The following is a 17,809-nucleotide window of genomic DNA, read 5'->3' on the forward strand; positions in this document are numbered from 1 at the left end:
GTTTCAAAATGTATCTAGTCCTACAATTTTTGACCAAATCACATAATTTGGGTATCAAAAATTCCGGGACGGTGAGGGGCATAAAAGTTATATACAGAATTTGGGAAAAAAATTACGGTTCCCCAGAAATTTGCCAAAAACTGTCCCATTCATTTCTAATGGGAGAATTTCCCATTCATTTCAATGGGATTTCCAATGGAATTTACATTGCATTGATGCCATTGACGGCCATGCATGTCGAATCTATTGATGCCAATGTACTTGGATTCAATTGACTATATGGATGTCGATGCCATTGACGGCCATGGACGTCCAAAATTTTTCCCATTCATTTTCAATGGGGAAAAAACTACATTTCCCCAAATCAACAGAAAATGACCAGATATCAATAGGACCTGTCCCCCAAACGTCCCCAACTCCATTGAGGCTTATAGGGGGTGCCGCCATTGACGTCCATGGACGTCCAAAATTTTTCCCATTCATTTTCAATGGGGAAAAAACTAAATTTCCCCAAATCAACAGAAAATGACCAAATATTAATAGGACGTATACCCCAAACGTCCCCAACTCCATTGACGCTTATGGGGGGTGCTGCCATTGACGTCCATGGACGTCCAAAATTTTTCCCATTCATTTTCAATAGGATTTTTTTTTTCCCCAAAATCTAAAGAAAATGACTAGATGTCAATAGGACGTGTCCCCCAAACTTCCCCAATTCCATTTACGCTTATGGAGGGTGATGCCATTGACGTTCATGAACGTCCAAACTTCCCATTCATTTCCAATGGTATTTCTTCATGTTTTTTCATTCTATTGATGCCAATGTACTTGGATTCCATTGACGCTTATGTAAGTTGATACCATTGACGTCCATGGACGTCCAAAATTTTTCCCATTCATTTTCAATGGGAATTTTTTTTTTCTCCCCAAATCAACAGAAAATGACTAGATATCATTAGGACGTGTCCCCCAAATGTCCCCGATTGCATTGCTGCTTATGGAGGGTGATGCCATTGACGTCCATGGACGTCCAAACTTCCCATTCATTTCCAATGTAATTTCTTCATGTTTGTTCATTCTATTGATGCCAATGTACTTGGATTCCATTGACGCTTATGTAAGTTGATACCATTGACGTCCATGGACGTCCAATTCTCCCATTGATTTCTAATGGCTTTTACTTTGTTTAGTGCCATTGACTGGCATTATGGTCCATTTTATTGATAGACCTGAGTGGGGCTAAGATTTGTATCTCCACAGAGGAAAGACCAAGGTGTAATTTCTCCCGAAATTGCAGTTTCTAGTTATTTATTCATCTTATTCTCCGCGTTTTTTTGAGCCAACGCACAGCCCAAACCGTAGCCCCGATCGGCACCGTTCAAGTATCGGCATGACCGGAATTATCGCGTGACGATGGGAATTTTTCAAAACACCACGAAAAATTTTCCGTTCGCCCGTAAACGGCAATTTTCCGAAAAAAAAAAAAAGTTTAAAAATGTATCTAGTCCTACAATTTTTGACCAAATAACATAATTTGGGTATCAAAAATTCCGGGACGGTGAGGGGCATAAAAGTTGTATACAGAATTTGGAAAAAATTTACGGTTCCCCGGAAATTTGCCAAAAACTCTCCCATTCATTTCTAATGGGAAAAGTTCCCATTCACTTCAATGGGATTTCAATGGAATTTACATTGCATTGATGCCATTGACGGCCATGCATGTCGAATCTATTGATGCCAATGTACTTGGATTCAATTGGCTATATGGATGTTGATGCCATTGACGGCCATGGACGTCCAAAATTTTTCCCATTCATTTTCAATGGGGAAAAAACTACATTTCCCCAAATCAACAGAAAATGACCAGATATCAATAGGACGTGTCCCCCAAACGTCCCCAACTCCATTGAGGCTTATAGGGGGTGCTGCCATTGTCGTCCATGGACGTCCAAAATTTTTCCCATTCATTTTCAATAGGGAAAAAACTAAATTTCCCCAAATCAACAGAAAATGACCAGATATTAATAGGACGTATACCCCAAACGTCCCCAACTCCATTGACGCTTATGGGGGGTGCTGCCATTGACGTCCATGGACGTCCAAAAATTTTCCCAATTATTTTCAATGGGAAATTTTTCTTTTCCCCAAATCAACAGAAAATGACTAGATATCATTAGGACGTGTCCCCCAAATGTCCCCGATTGCATTGCCGCTTATGGAGGGTGATTCCATTGACGTCCATGGACGTCCAAACTTCCCATTCATTTCCAATGGCATTTCTTCATGTTTGTTCATTCTATTGATGCCAATGTACTTGGATTCCATTGACGCTTATGTAAGTTGATACCATTGACGTCCATGGACGTCCAAAATTTTTCCCATTCATTTTCAATGGGAATTTTTTTTTTTCCCAAAATCAACAGAAAATGACTAGATATCAATAGGACGTGTCGCCCAAATGTCCCCGATTGCATTGCCTCTTATGGAAGGTGATGCCATTGACGTTCATGGACGTCCAAACTTCCCATTCATTTCCAATGGCATTTCTTCATGTTTGTTCATTCTATTGATGCCAATGTACTTGGATTCCATTGACGCTTATGTAAATTGATACCATTGACGTCCATGGACGTCCATAATTTTTCCCATTCATTTTCAATGGGAATTTTTTTTTTTCCCCAAATCAACAGAAAATGACTAGATATCATTAGGACGTGTCCCCCAAATGTCCCCGATTGGATTGCCGCTTATGGAGGGTGATGCCATTGACGTCCATGGACGTCCAAACTTCCCATTTATTTCCAATGGCATTTCTTCATGTTTGTTCAGTCTATTGATGCCAATGTACTTGGATTCCATTGACGCTTATGTAAGTTGATACCATTGACGTCCATGGACGTCCAAAATTTTTCCCATTCATTTTCAATGGGAATTTTTTTTTTTCCCCAAATCAACAGAAAATGACTAGATATCATTATGACGTGTCCCCCAAATGTCCCCGATTGCATTGCCGCTTATGGAGGGTGATGCCATTGACGTTCATGGACGTCCAAACTTCCCATTAAATCCCAATGGCATTTCTTCATGTTTGTTCATTCTATTGATGCCAATGTACTTGGATTCCATTGACGCCTATGTAAGTTGATACCATTGACGTCCATGGACGTCCAAAAATTTTCCCATTCATTTTCAATGGGAATTTTTTTTTTTTCCCCAAATCAACAGAAAATGACTAGATATCAATAGGACGTGTCCCCCAAATGTCCCCGATTGCATTGCCTCTTATGGAGGGTGATGCCATTGACGTCCATGGACGTCCAAACTTCCCATTCATTTCCAATGGCATTTCTTCATGTTTGTTGATTCTATTGATGCCAATGTACTTGGATTCCATTGACGCTTATGTAAATTGATACCATTGACGTCCATGGATGTCCAAAATTTTTCCCATTCATTTTCAATGGGAATTTTTTTTTTTCCCCAAATCAACAGAAAATGATTAGATATCATTAGGACGTGTCCCCCAAATGTCCCTGATTGGATTGCCGCTTATGGAGGGTGATGCCATTGACGGACATGGACGTCCAATTCTCCCAATCTTTTCTAATGGCTTTTACTTTGTTTAGTGCCATTGACTGGCATTATGGTCCATTCTATTGATAGACCTGAGTGGGGCTAAGATTTGTATCTCCACAGAGGAAAGACCAAGGTGTAATTTCTCCCGAAATTGCAGTTTCTAGTTATTATTATTATTATGCAATGGTTTCTCCGCGTTTTTTCGGCGCGCCGCGCAGCCCGAACCGTACCACCGATCGGCACCGTTCAAGTATCGACACGACCGGAATTTTCGCGCGACGATGGGAATTTTTCAAACGACCCCGAAAAATTTTTCGTTCGCCCGTAAACGGCAATTTTCCGATTTTTTACAACTTTTTCAAAACGCTACTTGTCCTACAATTTTTGAGCAAATCACATAATTTGGACATCAAAAATTCCGGGACGGTGGGGGGCATAAAGATTGTATACAGAATTTGGAAAAAATTTACGGTTCTCCGGATATTTGCCAAAAACTATCCCATTCATTTCCAATGGGAAAAGTTCCCATTCACTTTCAATAGTATTTCCAATGGACTTTACATTGCATTGATGCCATTGACGGCCATGCATGTCGAATCTATTGATGCCAATGTACTTGGATTCATTTGACTATATGGATGTCGATGCCATTGACGGCCATGGACGTCCAAAATTTTTCCCATTCATTTTCAATGGGGAAAAAACTAAATTTCCCCAAATCAACAGAAAATGACCAGATATTAATAGGACGTATACCCCAAACGTCCCCAACTCCATTGACGCTTATGGGGGGTGCTGCCATTGACGTCCATGGACGTCCAAAATTTTTCCCATTCATTTTCAATGGGGAAAAAACTAAATTTCCCCAAATCATCAGAAAATGACCAGTTATCAATAGTACGTCTCCCCCAAACGTTCCGAACTCCATTGACGCTTATAGGGGGTGCTGCCATTGACTTCCATGGACAACAAAATTTCCATTCATTTCCAATGGCATTTCTTCATGTTTGTTCATTCTATTGATGCCAATGTACTTGGATTCCATTGACGCTTATGTAAGTTGATACCATTGACGTCCATGGACGTCCAAAATTTTTCCCATTCATTTTCAATGGGAATTTTTTTTTTTTTTCCCCAAATCAACAGAAAATGACTGGATATCATTAGGACGTGTCCCCCAAATGTCCCCGATTGCATTGCCGCTTACGGAGGGTGATGCCATTGACGTTCATGGACGTCCAAACTTCCCATTTATTTCCAATGGCATTTCTTCATGTTTGTTCATTCTATTGATGCCAATGTACTTGGATTCCATTGACGCTTATGTAAGTTGATACCATTGACGTCCATGGACGTCCAAAATTTTTCCCATTAATTTTCAATGGGAATTTTTTTTTTTTTCCCCAAATCAACAGAAAATGACTAGATATCAATAGGACGTTTCCCCCAAATGTGCCCGATTGCATTGCTGCTTATGGAGGGTGATGCCATTGACGTCCACGGACGTCCAAACTTCCCATTCATTTCCAATGGCATTTCTTCATGTTTGTTCATTCTATTGATGCCAATGTACTTGGATTCCATTGACGCTTATGTAAGTTGATACCATTGACGTCCATGGACGTCCAAAATTTTTCCCATTCATTTTCAATGGGAATTTTTTTTTTTTCCTCAAATCAACAGAAAATGACTAGATATCATTAGGACGTGTCCCCCAAATGTCCCCGATTGCATTGCCGCTTACGGAGGGTGATGCCATTGACGTTCATGGACGTCCAAACTTCCCATTTATTTCCAATGGCATTTCTTCATGTTTGTTCATTCTATTGATGCCAATGTACTTGGATTCCATTGACGCTTATGTAAGTTGATACCATTGACGTCCATGGACGTCCAAAATTTTTCCCATTCATTTTCAATGGGAATTTTTTTTTTTTTCCCCAAATCAACAGAAAATGACTAGATATCAATAGGACGTTTCCCCCAAATGTGCCCGATTGCATTGCTGCTTATGGAGGGTGATGCCATTGACGTCCACGGACGTCCAAACTTCCCATTAATTTCCAATGGCATTTCTTCATGTTTGTTCATTCTATTGATGCCAATGTACTTGGATTCCATTGACGCTTATGTAAGTTGATACCATTGACGTCCATGGACGTCCAAAATTTTTCCCATTCATTTTCAATGGGAAATTTTTTTTTTTCCTCAAATCAACAGAAAATGACTAGATATCATTAGGACGTGTCCCCCAAATGTCCCCGATTGCATTGCCGCTTATGGGGGGTGATGCCATTGACGTCCATGGACGTCCAAACTTCCCATTCATTTCCAAAGGCATTTCTTCATGTTTGTTCATTCTATTGATGCCAATGTACTTGGATTCCATTGACGCTTATGTAAGTTGATACCATTGACGTCCATGGACGTCCAAAATTTTTCCCATTCATTTTCAATGGGAAATTTTTTTTTTTCCTCAAATCAACAGAAAATGACTATATATCATTAGGACGTGTCCCCCAAATGTCCCCGATTGCATTGCCGCTTATGGGGGGTGATGCCATTGACGTCCATGGACGTCCAAACTTCCCATTCATTTCCAAAGGCATTTCTTCATGTTTGTTCATTCTATTGATGCCAATGTACTTGGATTCCATTGACGCTTATGTAAGTTGATACCATTGACGTCCATGGACGTCCAAAATTTTTCCCATTCATTTTCAATGGGATTTTTTTTTTTTTTTTCCCCAAATCAACAGAAAATGACTAGATATCATTAGGACGTGTCCCCCAAATGTCCCCGATTGCATTGCTGCTTATGGAGGGTGATGCCATTGACGTCCACGGACGTCGAAACTTCCCATTCATTTCCAATGGCATTTCTTCATGTTTGTTCATTTTATTGATGCCAATGTACTTGGATTCCATTGACGCTTATGTAAGTTGATACCATTGACGTCCATGGACGTCCAAAATTTTTCCCATTCATTTTCAATGGGAAATTTTTTTTTTTTCCCAAATCAACAGAAAATGACTAGATATCATTAGGACGTGTCCCCCAAACTTCCCCGATTCCATTAACAATTATGAAAGGTGCCGCCATTGACGTCCATGGACGTCCAATTCTCCCATTCATTTCTAACGGCTTTTACTTTGTTTTTTGCCAATGACTGGCATTATGATCCATTCTATTGATAGACCTGAGTGGGGCTAAGATCTGTATCTCCACAGAGGAAAGACCAAGGTGTGTAATTTCTCCCGAAATTGCAGTTTCTAGTTATTATTATTATTCAATAATTCTCCGCGTTTTTTTGAGCCAACGCACAGCCCAAACCGTAGCACCGATCGGCACCGTTGAAGTATCGGCACGACCGGATTTTTCGCGTGACGATGGGAATTTTTCAAACCGCCACGAAAAATTTTCCGTTCGCCCGTAAACGGCAATTTTCCGAAAAATAAAAAAGTTTAAAAATGTATCTAGTCCTACAATTTTTGACCAAATCACATAATTTGGGCATCAAAAATTCCGGGACGGTGAGGGGCATAAAAGTTGTATACAGAATTTGGCAAAAATTTACGGTTCCCCGGAAATTTGCCAAAAACTTTCCTATTCATTTTGAATGGATAAAAAACGCGCGCTTCACAGCCCGAACCGTTAGACCGATCGGCACCGTTCAAGTATCGGCACGACCGGAATTTTCGCGTGACACAAGAAACTTTACAAATGGCCCCGAAAAATTTTCCGTTCGTCCGTAAACGGCAATTTTCCGTGAAAAAAAAAAAAGTTTCAAAATGTATCTAGTCCTACAATTTTTGAACAAATCACATAATTTGGGCATCAAAAATTCCGGGACGGTGAGGGGCATAAAAGTTGTATACAGAATTTGGAAAAAAATTACGCTTCCTCGGAAATTTGCCAAAAACTATCCCATTCATTTCGAATGGGAAAAGTCCCATTCACTTCCAATGGGATTTCCAATGGAATTTACATTGCATTGATGCCATTGACGGCCATGCATGTCGAATCTACTGATGCCAATGTACTTGGATTCAACTGACTATATAGATGTCGATGCCATTGACTGCCATGCACGTCCAAAATTTTTCCCATTCATTTTCAATGGGGAAAAAACAAAATTACCCCAAATCAACAGAAAATGACCAGATATCAATAGGACGTGTCCCCCAAACTTCCCCAATTCCATTGACGCTTATGAAGGGTGCCGCCATTGACTTACATGGACGTCCAAAATTTTTCCCATTCATTTTCAATGGGGAAAAAACTAAATTTCTCCAAATCAACAGAAAATGACCAGATATCAATAGGACGTATATCCCAAACGTCCCCAATTCCATTGACGCTTATGGGGGGTGCTGCCATTGACGTCCATGGACGTCCAAAATTTTACCCATTCATTTTCAATGGGAATTTTTTTTTTTTTCCCAAATCAACAGAAAATGACTAGATATCAATAGGACCTGTCCCCCAAATGTCCCCGATTGCATTGCTGCTTATGGAGGGTGATGCCATTGACGTCCAGGGACGTCCAAACTTCCCATTCATTTCCAATGGCATTTCTTCATGTTTGTTCATTCTTTTGATGCCAATGTACTTGGATTCCATTGACGGTTATGTAAGTTGATACCATTGACGTCCATGGACGTCCAAAATTTTTCCCATTCATTTTCAATGGGAAATTTTTTTTTTCCCCCAAATCAACAGAAAATGACTAGATATCATTAGGACGTGTCCCCCAAATGTCCCCGATTGCATTGCCGCTTATGGGGGGTGATGCCATTGACGTCCATGGACGTCCAAACTTCCCATTCATTTCCAAAGGCATTTCTTCATGTTTGTTCATTTTATTGATGCCAATGTACTTGGATTCCATTGACGCTTATGTAAGTTGATACCACTGACGTCCATGGACGTCCAAAATTTTTCCCATTCATTTTCAATGGGAATTTTGTTTTTTTCCCAAATCAACAGAAAATGACTAGATATCATTAGGACGTGTCCCCCAAACTTCCCCGATTCCATTAACAATTATGAAAGGTGCCGCCATTGACGTCCATGGACGTCCAATTCTCCCATTCATTTCTAACGGCTTTTACTTTGTTTTTTGCCAATGACTGGCATTATGATCCATTCTATTGATAGACCTGAGTGGGGCTAAGATCTGTATCTCCACAGAGGAAAGACCAAGGTGTGTAATTTCTCCCGAAATTGCAGTTTCTAGTTACCTTGGTCTTTCCGAAGGAAAGAACAAGGTATTGATATTCTACAACTTTATTATTATTATGCAATGGTTTCTCCGCGTTTTTTCGGCGCGCCGCGCAGCCCGAACCGTCCCACCGATCGGCACCGTTCAAGTATCGACACGACCGGAATTTTCGCGCGACGATGGGAATTTTTCAAACGACCCCGAAAATTTTTTCGTTCGCCCGTAAACGGCGATTTTCCGATTTTTTACAATTTTTTCAAAACGCTACTTGTCCTACAATTTTTGACCAAATCACATAATTTGGACATCAAAAATTCCGGGACGGTGGGGGGCATAAAGATTGTATACAGAATTTGGAAAAAATTTACGGTTCTCCGGATATTTGCCAAAAACTATCCCATTCATTTCCAATGGGAAAAGTTCCCATTCACTTTCAATAGTATTTCCAATGGACTTTACATTGCATTGATGCCATTGACGGCCATGCATGTCGAATCTATTGATGCCAATATACTTGGATTCATTTGACTATATGGATGTCGATGCCATTGACGGCCATGGACGTCCAAAATTTTTCCCATTCATTTTCAATGGGGAAAAAACTAAATTTCCCCAAATCAACAGAAAATGACCAGATATTAATAGGACGTATACCCCAAACGTCCCCAACTCCATTGACGCTTATGGGGGGTGCTGCCATTGACGTCCATGGACGTCCAAAATTTTCCCATTCATTTTCAATGGGGAAAAAACTAAATTTCACCAAATCATCAGAAAATGACCAGTTATCAATAGTACGTCTCCCCCAAACGTTCCGAACTCCATTGACGCTTATAGGGGGTGCTGCCATTGACGTCCATGGACGTCCAAAAATTTTCCCATTCATTTTCAATGGGGAAAAAACTAAATTTCCCCAAATCAACAGAAAATGACCAGATATTAATAGGACGTATACCCCAAACGTCCCTAATTCCATTTACGCTTATGGAGGGTGATGCCATTGACGTTCATGGACGTCCAAACTTCCCATTCATTTCCAATGGCATTTCTTCATGTTTGTTCATTCTATTGATGCCAATGTACTTGGATTCCATTGACGCCTATGTAAGTTGATACCATTGACGTCCATGGACGTCCAAAATTTTTCCCATTCATTTTCAATGGGAATTTTTTTTTTTTTCCCCAAATCAACAAAAAATGACTAGATATCATTAGCACGTGTCCCCCAAATGTCCCCGATTGCATTGCCGCTTATGGAGGGTGATGCCATTGACGTCCATGGACGTCCAAAATTTCCATTCATTTCCAATGGCATTTCTTCATGTTTGTTCATTCTATTGATGCCAATGTACTTGGATTCCATTGACGCTTATGTAAGTTGATACCACTGACGTCCATGGACGTCCAAAATTTTTCCCATTCATTTTCAATGGGAATTTTTTTTTTTTTCCCCAAATCAACAGAAAATGACTGGATATCATTAGGACGTGTCCCCCAAATGTCCCCGATTGCATTGCCGCTTATGGAGGGTGATGCCATTGACATTCATGGACGTCCAAACTTCCCATTAAATCCCAATGGCATTTCTTCATGTTTGTTCATTCTATTGATGCCAATGTACTTGGATTCCATTGACGCTTATGTAAGTTGATACCATTGACGTCCATGGACGTCCAAAAATTTTCCCATTCATTTTCAATGGGAATTTTTTTTTTTTTCCCCAAATCAACAAAAAATGACTAGATATCATTAGCACGTGTCCCCCAAATGTCCCCGATTGCATTGCCGCTTATGGAGGGTGATGCCATTGACGTCCATGGACGTCCAAAATTTCCATTCATTTCCAATGGCATTTCTTCATGTTTGTTCATTCTATTGATGCCAATGTACTTGGATTCCATTGACGCTTATGTAAGTTGATACCACTGACGTCCATGGACGTCCAAAATTTTTCCCATTCATTTTCAATGGGAATTTTTTTTTTTTTTCCCCAAATCAACAGAAAATGACTGGATATCATTAGGACGTGTCCCCCAAATGTCCCCGATTGCATTGCCGCTTATGGAGGGTGATGCCATTGACATTCATGGACGTCCAAACTTCCCATTAAATCCCAATGGCATTTCTTCATGTTTGTTCATTCTATTGATGCCAATGTACTTGGATTCCATTGACGCTTATGTAAGTTGATACCATTGACGTCCATGGACGTCCAAAAATTTTCCCATTCATTTTCAATGGGAATTTTTTTTTTTTCCCCAAATCAACAGAAAATGACTAGATATCAATAGGACGTGTCCCCCAAATGTCCCCGATTGCATTGCCTCTTATGGAGGGTGATGCCATTGACGTCCACGGACGTCCAAACTTCCCATTCATTTCCAATGGCATTTCTTCATGTTTTTTCATTCTATTGATGCCAATGTACTTGGTATCCATTGACGCTTATGTAAGTTGATACCATTGACGTCCATGGACCTCCAAAATTTTTCCCATTCATTTTCAATGGGAATTTTTTTTTTCCCCCAAATCAACAAAAAATGACCAGATATCAATAGGACGTGTCCCCCAAACTTCTCCAATTCCATTGACGCTTATGAAGGGTGCCGCCATTGACGGCCATGGACGTCCAATTCTCCCAATCTTTTCTAATGGCTTTTACTTTGTTTAGTGCCATTGACTGGCATTATGGTCCATTCTATTGATAGACCTGAGTGGGGCTAAGATTTGTATCTCCACAGAGGAAAGACCAAGGTGTAATTTCTCCCGAAATTGCAGTTTCTAGTTATTATTATTACCTTGGTCTTTCCAAGGGAAAGAACAAGGTATTGTTATTGTGCAACTTTATTGTTACCTTGGTCTTTCCAAGGGAAAGAACAAGGTATTGTTATTGTGCAACTTTATTGTTCTTATTATTATTATTACCTTGGTCTTTCTGAAAGAAAGAACAAGGTTATGTTATTCTACAACTTTATTATTACCTTGGTCTTTCCTATGGAAAGAACAAGGTATTGTTATTCTGCAACTTTATTCGCCTTATTACCTGGGTCTTTCCTATGGAAAGTCCAGGTAGTGCTGTTCTGCAACTTTATTCGTCTTATTATTATTATTATTATTTATTATATCATCATCTTATTCTCCGCGTTTTTTCGGCGCGCCGCGCAGCCCGAACCATAGCACCGATCGGCACCGTTCAAGTATTGACACGACCGGATTTTTTGCGCGACGATGGGAATTTTTCAAAATCCCCCGAAAAATTTTCCGTTCGCCCGTAAACGGCAATTTTCCGGAAAAAAAAAAAAAGTTTAAAAATGTATCTAGTCCTACAGTTTTTGACCAAATCACATAATTTGGGCATCAAAAATTCCGGGACGTTGAGGGGCATAAAAGTTGTATACAGAATTTGGCAAAAAATTACGGTTCCCCGGAAATTGGCCAAAAACTCTCCCATTCATTTGTAATGGGAAAAGTTCCCATTCACTTCCAATGGGATTTCCTATGGACTTTACATTGCATTGATGCCATTGACGGCCATGCATGTCGAATTTACTGATGCCAATGTACTTGGATTCTATTGACTATATGGATGTCGATGCCATTGACGGCCATGGACGTCCAAAATTTTTCCCATTCATTTTCTATGGGGAAAAGACAAAATGTCCCCAAATCAGTAGGAAATCAACAGATATCAATAGGACCTTTACCTCAAATGTCCCCGATAGCATTGATGCTTATGGAGGGTGATGCCATTGACGTCCATGGACGTCCAAATTTTTCCCATTCATTTTCAATGGGGAAAAAACAAAATGTCTCCAAATCAGTAGGAAATCACCAGATATCAATAGGACCTTTACCCCAAATGTCCCCAACTGCATTGACGCTTATTGAGGGCTCCGCCATTGACGGCCATGGACGTCCAAATTTCCCATTCATTTCTAATGGCATCTAATTATGTTTTTTCATTCTATTGATGCCAATGTACTTGGATTCCATTGACGCCTATGTAAGTTGATACCATTGACGTCCATGGACGTCCAAAATTTTTCCCATTCATTTTCAATGGGAATTTTTTTTTTTTCCCCAAATCAACAAAAAAAGACCAGATATCAATAGGACGTGTCCCCCAAACTTCTCCAATTCCATTGACGCTTATGAAGGGCGCCGCCATTGACGGCCATGGACATCCAAATTTCCCATTCATTTCTAATGGCATTTAATTATGTTTTTTCATTCTATTGATGCCAATGTACTTGGATTCCATTGACGCCTATGTAAGTTGATACCATTGACGTCCATGGACGTCCAAAATTTTTCCCATTCATTTTCAATGGGAATTTTTTTTTTTTTCCCAAATCTACAAAAAATGACCTGATATCAATAGGACGTCTCCCCCAAACGTCCCCAATTCCATTGACGCTTATGAAGGGTGCCGCTATTGACGGCCATGGACGTCCAATTCTCCCAATCATTTCTAATGGCATTAATTTGTTTAATGCAAATGACTGGTATTATTGTCCATTCTATTGCTACACCTGAGTGGGGCTAAGATCTGTATCTCCACTGAGGAAAGACCCAGGTGTAATTTCTCCCGAAATTGCAGTTTCTAGTTATTATTATTATTATTATTTATTATATCATCATATTCTCCGCGTTTTTTCGGCGCGCCGCGCAGCCTGAACCGTACCACCGATCGGCACCATTCAAGTATTGACACGACCGGATTTTTCGCGCGACGCGGGGACTTTTTCAAAATCCCCCGAAAAATTTTCCGTTCGCCCGTAAACGGCAATTTTCCGGAAAAAAAAAAATGTTTAAAAATGTATCTAGTCCTACAATTTTTGACCAAATCACATAATTTGGGTATCAAAAATTCCGGGACGGTGAGGGGCATAAAAGTTGTATACAGAATTTGGCAAAACTTTACGGTTCCCCGGAAATTTGCCAAAAACTCTCCCATTCATTTCTAATGGGAAAAGTTCCCATTCACTTACAATGGGATTTCAATGGAATTTACATTGCATTGATGCCATTGACGGCCATGCATGTCAAATCTATTGATGCCAATGTACTTGGATTCTATTGACTATATGGATGTCGATGCCATTGACGGCCATGGACGTCCAAAATTTTTCCCATTCATTTTCAATGGGGACAAAATACAATTTCCCCTAATCAACAGAAAATGACCAGATATCAATAGGACGTAAACCCCAAACGTCCCCAACTCCATTGGCGCTTATGAAGGGTGCCGCCATTGACTTCGATGAACGTCCCAAAATTTTCCCATTCATTTTCAATGGGGAAAAAACTAAATTTCCCCAAATCAACAGAAAATGACCAGATATTAATAGGACGTAAACCCCAAACGTCCCCAACTCCATTGACGCTTATGGGGGGTGCTGCCATTGACGTTCATGGACGTCCAAACTTCCCATTCATTTCCAATGGCATTTCTTCATGTTTGTTCATTCTATTGATGCCAATGTACTTGGATTGCCGCTAATGGAGGGTGATGCCATTGACGTTCATGGACGTCCAAACTTCCCATTCATTTCCAATGGCATTTCTTCATGTTTGTTCATTCTATTGATGCCAATGTACTTGGATTCCATTGACGCTTATGTAAGTTGATACCATTGACGTCCATGGACGTCCAAAATTTTTCCCATTCATTTTCAATGGGGAAAAAACTACATTTCTCCAAATCAACAGAAAATGACCAGATATCAATAGGACGTATACCCCAAACGTCCCCAACTCCATTGACGCTTATGGGGGGTGCTGCCATTGACGTCCATGGACGTCCAAAATTTTACCCATTCATTTTTAATGGGAAATTTTTTTTTTTCCCCAAATCAACAGAAAATGACTAGATATCATTAGGACGTGTCCCCCAAATGTCCCCGATTGCATTGCCGCTTATGGGGGGTGATGCCATTGACGTCCATGGACGTCCAAACTTCCCAATCATTTCCAAAGGCATTTCTTCATATTTGTTCATTCTATTGATGCCAATGTACTTGGATTCCATTGATGCTTATGTAAGTTGATACCATTGACGTCCATGGACGTCCAAAATTTTTCCCATTCATTTTCTATGGGAATTTTTTTTTTTTTCCCCAAATCAACAGAAAATGACTAGATATCATTAGGACGTGTCCCCCAAATGTCCCCGATTGCATTGCCGCTTATGGAGGGTGATGCCATTGACGTTCATGGACGTCCAAACTTCCCATTCATTTCCAATGGCATTTCTTCATGTTTTTTCATTTTATTGATGCCAATGTACTTGGATTCCATTGACGCTTATGTAAGTTGATACCATTGACGTCCATGGACGTCCAAAATTTTTCCCATTCATTTTCTATGGGAATTTTTTTTTTTTTCCCAAATCAACAGAAAATGACTAGATATCATTAGGACGTGTCCCCCAAACTTCCCCGATTCCATTAACAATTATGAAAGGTGCCGCCATTGACGTCCATGGACGTCCAATTCTCCCATTCATTTCTAACGGCTTTTACTTTGTTTTTTGCCAATGACTGGCATTATCATCCATTCTATTGATAGACCTGAGTGGGGCTAAGATCTGTATCTCCACAGAGGAAAGACCAAGGTGTGTAATTTCTCCCGAAATTGCAGTTTCTAGTTATTACCTTGGTCTTTCCAAAGGAAAGAACAAGGTTATGTTATTCTACAACTTTATTATTATTATTACCTGGGTCTTTCCTATGGAAAGTCCAGGTAGTGCTGTTCTGCAACTTTATTCGTCTTATTATTATTATTATTATTTATTATATCATCATCTTATTCTCCGCGTTTTTTCGGCGCGCCGCGCAGCCCGAACCATAGCACCGATCGGCACCGTTCAAGTATTGACACGACCGGATTTTTCGCGCGACGATGGGAATTTTTCAAAATCCCCCGAAAAATTTTCCGTTCGCCCGTAAACGGCAATTTTCCGGAAAAAAAAAAAAGTTTAAAAATGTATCTAGTCCTACAGTTTTTGACCAAATCACATAATTTGGGCATCAAAAATTCCGGGACGTTGAGGGGCATAAAAGTTGTATACAGAATTTGGCAAAAAATTACGGTTCCCCGGAAATTGGCCAAAAACTCTCCCATTCATTTGTAATGGGAAAAGTTCCCATTCACTTCCAATGGGATTTCCTATGGACTTTACATTGCATTGATGCCATTGACGGCCATGCATGTCGAATTTACTGATGCCAATGTACTTGGATTCTATTGACTATATGGATGTCGATGCCATTGACGGCCATGGACGTCCAAAATTTTTCCCATTCATTTTCTATGGGGAAAAGACAAAATGTCCCCAAATCAGTAGGAAATCAACAGATATCAATAGGACCTTTACCTCAAATGTCCCCGATAGCATTGATGCTTATGGAGGGTGATGCCATTGACGTCCATGGACGTCCAAATTTTTCCCATTCATTTTCAATGGGGAAAAAACAAAATGTCTCCAAATCAGTAGGAAATCACCAGATATCAATAGGACCTTTACCCCAAATGTCCCCAACTGCATTGACGCTTATTGAGGGCTCCGCCATTGACGGCCATGGACGTCCAAATTTCCCATTCATTTCTAATGGCATCTAATTATGTTTTTTCATTCTATTGATGCCAATGTACTTGGATTCCATTGACGCCTATGTAAGTTGATACCATTGACGTCCATGGACGTCCAAAATTTTTCCCATTCATTTTCAATGGGAATTTTTTTTTTTTCCCCAAATCAACAAAAAAAGACCAGATATCAATAGGACGTGTCCCCCAAACTTCTCCAATTCCATTGACGCTTATGAAGGGCGCCGCCATTGACGGCCATGGACGTCCAAATTTCCCATTCATTTCTAATGGCATTTAATTATATTTTTTCATTCTATTGATGCCAATGTACTTGGATTCCATTGACGCCTATGTAAGTTGATACCATTGACGTCCATGGACGTCCAAAATTTTTCCCATTCATTTTCAATGGGATTTTTTTTTTTTTCCCCAAATCTACAAAAAATGACCTGATATCAATAGGACGTCTCCCCCAAACGTCCCCAATTCCATTGACGCTTATGAAGGGTGCCGCTATTGACGGCCATGGACGTCCAATTCTCCCAATCATTTCTAATGGCATTAATTTGTTTAATGCAAATGACTGGTATTATTGTCCATTCTATTGCTACACCTGAGTGGGGCTAAGATCTGTATCTCCACTGAGGAAAGACCCAGGTGTAATTTCTCCCGAAATTGCAGTTTCTAGTTATTATTATTATTATTATTATGCAATGGTTTCTCCGCGTTTTTTCGGCGCGCCGCGCAGCCCGAACCGTACCACCGATTGGCACCGTTCAAGTATCGACACGACCGGAATTTTCGCGCGACGATGGGAATTTTTCAAACGACCCCAAAAAATTTTCCGATCGCCCGTAAACGGCGATTTTCCGATTTTTAAAAATTTTTTCAAAACGCTACTTGTCCTACAATTTTTGACCAAATCACATAATTTGGACATCAAAAATTCCGGGACGGTGGGGGGCATAAAGATTGTATACAGAATTTGGAAAAAATTTACGGTTCCCCGGATATTTGCCAAAAACTATCCCATTCATTTCTAATGGGAAAATTTCCCATTCTTTTCAATGGGATTTCCAATGGAATTTACATTACATTGATGCCATTGACGGCCATGCATGCCGAATCTATTGATACCAATGTACTTGGATTCAATTGACTATATGGATGTCGATGCCATTGACGGCCATGGACGTCCAAAATTTTTCCCATTCATTTTCAATGGGGAAAAAACTACATTTCCCCAAATCAACAGAAAATGACTAGATATCAATAGGACGTGTCCCCCAAACGTCCCCAACTCCATTGAGGCTTATAGGGGGTGCTGCCATTGTCGTCCATGGTCGTCCAAAATTTTTCCCATTCATTTTCAATGGGGAAAAAACTAAATTTCCCCAAATCAACAGAAAATGACC

The sequence above is a fragment of the Corythoichthys intestinalis genome, chromosome 1 (genome assembly GCF_030265065.1).
Source record: "Corythoichthys intestinalis isolate RoL2023-P3 chromosome 1, ASM3026506v1, whole genome shotgun sequence".
Lineage (NCBI taxonomy): Eukaryota > Metazoa > Chordata > Actinopteri > Syngnathiformes > Syngnathidae > Corythoichthys > Corythoichthys intestinalis.